Genomic DNA, 6,545 nt, shown 5'->3' with positions numbered 1-6,545 from the left:
GATGTCCCGGCACCCCTACAGCTGATTCGGGGCGGCAGCGGACAGCACATTGCCCATCTCAGCTGCCCAACTTCTGACCCCACCCCAGGGGTCTGTTGACATCCCTGGGGGGCTCCTGGGGGGACGCCTTACCACCGGGGGTTACGGAGCTCTCCCCAGCACGTCCGCCATCTTTGGAGCCGGTCCTGGTCCTCCACTACAAGGAAGACAAACCTCTCTGCCTAGCCTGCAACGCATCCCCATACGGGATCGGAGCAGTTTTAAGCCATTTAGACAGCAACGGCACCCAAGCCCCGGTGGCATATTATTCCAGAACTCTTTCCAAAACGGAAAGAAACTATGCCCAGATAGATAAGGAAGCCCTGGCAATTGTGGCGGGAATAAAAAAATTTCACGATTACCTTTACGGCCACCCCTTTGTGATTTACACAGATCACAAGCCACTATTAGGACTATTCACCTGGGACCGTCAAACCCCCCAAATCTTATCGCCCAGGATGTTGCGCTGGACAACATTCCTCGCAGCATATTCCTACCAGCTAATATACAAGCCAGGACACCAAATGTGTCACGCTGACGGCCTCAGCAGATTGCCCCTACCCCACACAGAACCAGACCCGGCCCCAGCAAGCAACATCCTAGCTATTCAAGAACTCCAAGAATGCCCACTAACAGCGAATGACATCGCTGCCGCAACTTCCCAAGACAAAACACTTAGCAGAGTGTTAGCATGGGTACACACTGGCTGGCAAACCTCCTGCCCAGGCACAGAATTTCAGCCGTACTTCTCTAGGCAAAATGAATTAACGTCACATTTGGGATGTTTGCTCTGGGGGTGCAGGGTAATCGTACCACTCAAACACAGACCAAAAGTACTGCACACTTTACATGAGGGCCACCCGGGCATCGTAAAAACAAAAGCCCTGGCCCGCAGCTACGTCTGGTGGCCGGGAATAGACCAAGACATAGAAAAACACATCGCTGGTTGCTATTTGTGGCAAGAATCCCGCCCACTCCAACCCAGAGCCCCAATTCACAAATGGGAACTCACAAAAAACCCCTGGTCCCGCATCCACATTGATTATGCCGGACCTTTCCAAGGGCAGGTCTTCCTCATAGTTGTAGACAGTTATTCCAAGTGGCTGGAGGTTCTCCCGGTTCACAGCACGACGTCTGCCGCAACCATCCAAGCCCTCAGGGGAATCTTCGCAACACACGGTCTCCCCGACGTTATTATATCAGACAACGGCCCTCAATTTGCTTCTCATGACTTTCAGATCTTCACGAGGAGCAATTGTATTAGGCACTCGACATCGGCTCCCTTCCACCCATCGTCCAACGGCCTTGCGGAGGTTATGGTGAGGACCACCAAAGACGCCCTCAAAAGAATCATCACGGGGAACTGGCACCGTCGCTTGGCACAATTTCTCTTAACCCACCACGCTACGCCTTGCACCTCCACCGGCAAAAGTCCGGCCGAACTTCGATGGGGTCGCCGCCTGGTGACAAGGCTTGACAGACTCCACCCCGACAGACCGGCAGCCGAATTGACACCAAACGCCCAGCCTAAAACATTCTCCAAAGGTCAAAATATTTGGTCTCGAGATTATGGGGGAAGGGATAAGTGGGTTCAGGGGGTTATCCTGGACCAAACAGGACCGTTATCATATACAGTGGACACTGGGACTGGACTTACACAACGCAGACACACAGATCAGCTCCGACCCACCCAACCCCCCTCTGCAACCGACTCTGGGTGAGCCTGCGCCAGCCGACACCCCCGAACCCGATGAATTTTTCCCTCCCCAGGACCCACAACCGCCTGCCGAATTCCACCCAGAAATAACTCCTCCGGCTTCGCAACCCGAAGGAAGCACCCCCCGCCTCCGACGATCTAGCCGAACCAGAAGACCCCCCGCATACCTCGCGGACTTTGAATGGAAGGGAAACCCGCCAACTGCCAAAACCCCTGTTAGCAATACTTGTTTAAAACGTTCGATTGTTGTTACGAATAACATACCTGTTCAGGGGGGGGAAAGGGGGTGAATCATATCTGGAAACCAAGGGTTTCCAAGCCGCAAGTAAAAAGCCGGGCCGGCGGACATTTGACAGTTGACAGCTGTCAAATGGCTGCCCGAAGCAACAACGCATGCACACCGCCCCGCCGGCCGCCATTCCCGATGACAGCTGTCAAGAGGCTGCCGGGGGCCCAACGCGCACGCGCCGGATTTGACAGTTCCCGGAACTGTCAAATCCGCAGTTCACAATTGGGTCCTCCGAACTGAGCTAAGCGCTCAGCTGAGAGGAATTCCCTGACAGCCGCCGAGCTGTCAAAGTGCCGCTCGCCGATTGGCCGTTCTCCGAGCGGCGGGAAAAATACTGTTACCTGATTGGTTATGTTTTCTGACAGTTCCCTATATAAACCCGGATTGTTTTGACAGTCAGCTGCCGGGAGCTGAACCGAATAAACTTATGAATCTTTGCCTACGGTCTCGCGTCTGTCTTTGTAAAGACAATTCAATAATGTTATTCATTCAATCCTATCTGACTCTTAGTGATTCTATGGGCCAGGTCTCACCACATCTTCTGATCCTGCAGTACTTTGAATTTTTCTATGCTGTGATTGGTGTCAGCTTTGATGGTCTCCAGCCACCATTAATTCTTCCAAACATAATTGCTTTCTCCAGGGAATTCCCCCATATGATGTGGCCAAAATAAGTGAGACGCAGTTTTATGATTTTTCCTCCCAAGGCTACTAACACTCGTTTCAATGTTATGACCACTGCAGTGCTTCCACCATTGTTCACCTTTACGATCAACCGCAGAGATGCTGCAGAGCCCTCTCCCCCCACACACATATCTCTTCCCATCCCCACTTGGTCTCTGCAGGCATTGGTCTGCTCCCAATCCAGCCACTCAAGGGAGCTGAAAGACAAGCAGAAGCATGCAAGACTGTGAGAGCTTGTAGCTCGAGGCCTTCTTCCCAGTCAGCCATTCAAGGAGCCGAAAGCCAGGCAGATCTACCATTGTGTGCAGGACTATGAGAACTTGTAAGCCAAGGCCTTTTTCCCACTCAACCACCCAGGGACCTGCAGGATTTAGCCTGCTCCTCAATCAGGTCCAGGGTCCAGCAGAATCCAAGTTATCTTTGTTTTTCTGTAGAAAGCCTCACCCAGCCAGGCTCAACTTTTTTGAAGAGCTGCCTCATGGCAACCATGAACTATTCTGCAAGCAGTTACTATTATCATGTTAAGTGGCTTGGTTCTTTAAGAAGGCTTCACAAACTCCAAAACAAATGGAATGACTGCAGTGTGGGAAGATGAACTTGGCTTACAAGCTCTTACAGTCTTACGTATTCCAGTAGCATCTGATGCCCAGCTTTAGGCTCCCTTGAGTGGCTAAGTGGGGAGCAGGCTAAGATATCATATCTGGGGGCTCAAAGAGCAGGAAGTGGAGCATGGGATGCCCCAGAGGGTGGGGGAAGCCTTGGAAGACCCAGGGCAGCTGAACTTCCCTTACCCAAAGTACCTTGTGTTCCCCTTAATAAGATAAGATAATCTTTATTGTCAATTTTTACTGTGGGCACAATGGCGCACATCAAAAATGAAATTTAGTTACCCGCTCTCAAAGTGAGATACATACACGACACACTCCAAAAACATACTACATACAACATATGTATAGACCCACACCCTTCATATACATAACAATAAAATATTAAATACTGTCCATCTTGAATATATAATGGAAGGAGGAAGCCTGAGAGTTCACAAGGTTAATGCTGTATGAAATGAAACTATGATTGAATCTGGATGTTCTGCTACGGATACCACGAAGCCTCCTCCCAGAAGATAACAAGGAAAACAGGTTGTGAAAAGGATGAGTAGTGTCCCAGATAGTCTTACGGACCTTGTTCAAACAACGCTTCTGTGCTATGGCCTGGATGGGAGGGAGGGAACTGCCAATGATCTTTTCAGCCATCCTAACCACCCTCTGCACCGCCTTCCTGTCTGAAGCAGTGATGCTTCCAAACCAGACTGTGATGCTGTATGACAGGATGTTCTCAATCGTCCCCCTGTAGAAAGTGGTCAGGACAGGGGAAGGAAGATGAGCTTTTCTCATGCGACACAGAAAGTGCAGGCACTGCTGTGCCCGCTTCACCAGTTTCTCACTGTTGAGCGACCAAGCCAGCCTACTTGTTAGCTGCACACCCAGAAATTTGATGCTGGTAACCATCTCCACAGGTGAATCATTAATGCACAGAGAAGTGGGGCTGTACCTGCCTTTTCTGAAATCGACAATGATTTCTTTAGTTTTACCGGTATTTAAAACTAGGCTGTTTTCTTTACACCAGTTCACCAACCCCTCAACCTCCTTTCGATAAGCTTCCACACTGTCATCATGAATAAGGTCCACTACTGTTGTATCATCTGCAAACTTTACAATATGGTTGGTGGCAAACCTAGCAGAACAGTCATGGGTCAACAGGGTGAACAGCAGAGGACTTAGGACGCAGCCCTGGGGAGAACCTGTGCTCAGGGAAATGGTATTAGAGGTATTTGTTCCAGCTCGCACATATTGGGGCCTGTTAGTAAGAAAATCCAGAATCCAGTTGCACAAAGGGGTGTTTAAGCCTAAAAGGCCCAGTTTGTCTACTAGATGCTGGGAAATGATTGTGTTAAATGCCGAACTGAAGTCAACAAACAAGAAATGATCTGTGTTCATTTAACAGCCACATCAGAGAGAGCAGGAGGTGGAAGTCATTAAGCAAGATTATCTCATTTAACAGCTATCACTACATGCAACCATAATGGACAGGCGCCATTATAATCATAAGTTGAGGACTACCTGTATTGTACAACCTTAAGAATGAAAAGGTAACATATAAATATATATATAACTGCTGTTAAAAGATCAGAAGTTGTTTCTTCTTTTTCCTTCTTTTCTCTTAGTTTCCTGTTCTTGTCTTTAATTTAAAATTTGTATTTTTGTCCAAGTCATGTGTCTCCCTATCTAATGAAATAGTAAAGATCAGATATAGGCTTGTCAGTACAGAGAGAATTAACAGCAATTAGAAATGTGAATTGGTATATTTTATACTATTTTGCATAGAATGAGCATAAGACCTTTAACATCTATTTTGTACATGTGCAACTTGCACAAAGAAGTGCAGGGTTTGGACTGCATTTCTATGATTGCCATCTTTTCTGTTTTAACTCCTCCAACACAGATGCTGTTCACAAATAGGCTCCCCTCCCAATCATTTTGCAAAATGTGCTCTTCACTTCAAAAGATCTGGTGAGCTGCAAGACATCTGTCTGCTCCTTCCCCCTTCCCTCATTAAGGAATACAGTTGATCAAGTTAATGACACCTGATATATTTATCTAGATAAATTTAGGTTGCAAGAGATTCCCATCTCATAATTTGTATTATTTGCTGTTAACATATTAAAATGAAAGCATTTATACTTTCTCACTGAAGCTATTAGGAAAAACTTACATGGTTTGAAAGATAAGGACGGAATATGAAGAAAATTCAAATGTTTGCATTTTGTACTTTCCTACTATACAGAGGATAGTTTATAGATTAGTTCATTTTCTCAAGAGGGAATCCATATCTGGCCCAAGCTATTTATTGCAAACTCAGCTGATTGAGATAACCTTCTGGCACATTCTGTTTCTTTTCCTACAACAGTCAGAGCGCTAATCTTTTAAAAAAGCATGTAGTTAAAAATGACACTGAATAAAACCAGTAGTCTCTTGTTACACCCTGAAGCAAATGAATGCCATCATTTATTCATATGATTTACATAACTGCCTATCTAGCAACAGATATGATGTCTCTGGATGGTATAGAATTAATGCTACAATAGTAACATATATCCCATGGCAACCAAGTTTAAAATTGTAAAACCCGAAATGATAAACACATCACACCACCTGGAGAAACAAGAAAGCCCCCAATTCACCCAAACAATAATAAAATCCAGTCCTAAGCATTTATTAATAAATCCATCGGGCCTTTGAACACAGATTTACTGCTAAATACCTAGGATCCCGCAATTCGATAATCATAGTATCCACCTTTTGGGTAAAGCAGAAATTTTTGGTTTTGATTGTTCAGAAATTAAGGAACTATCATGGATACCTTTGCAAAATGGTTGCTACGGTAAATATGTCGTTTCTAATCCCAATAATTAAACAATAGAAATGTCTTCTCTTCCTGCCCCTCTCTTCCAAGCTGCTGAAACAAGGCACCCAAATGGATAAAGTTTGAGCTCGTCTCACTCCAGACTAATAAAATGATGACAGTGGGCAGTGACATAATTTGGGGTTTGCCAAAATGTTTTTGCTTGCTTTAAAAAAGATAGGGGAACTAAAGCATTGGCAACGACTACGGATTCTTTTTAAGAACTCAACAGTATTTTAATTTCCATCCGAGATTTTTCCATTTAAGATTGAGCACGTGGACCACCCCGGATACAGCGGGATAGAAAGCAATTAAAACACATCAAGGCTTTCTACAGCAGCCGAGCGCAATGGCG

Source organism: Vipera berus (genome assembly GCF_964194415.1).
Source record: "Vipera berus genome assembly, chromosome: 3".
Classification (NCBI taxonomy): domain Eukaryota; kingdom Metazoa; phylum Chordata; class Lepidosauria; order Squamata; family Viperidae; genus Vipera; species Vipera berus.
The sequence above is the reverse complement of the archived record's forward strand: the minus strand, read 5'-3'. Positions refer to the sequence as shown.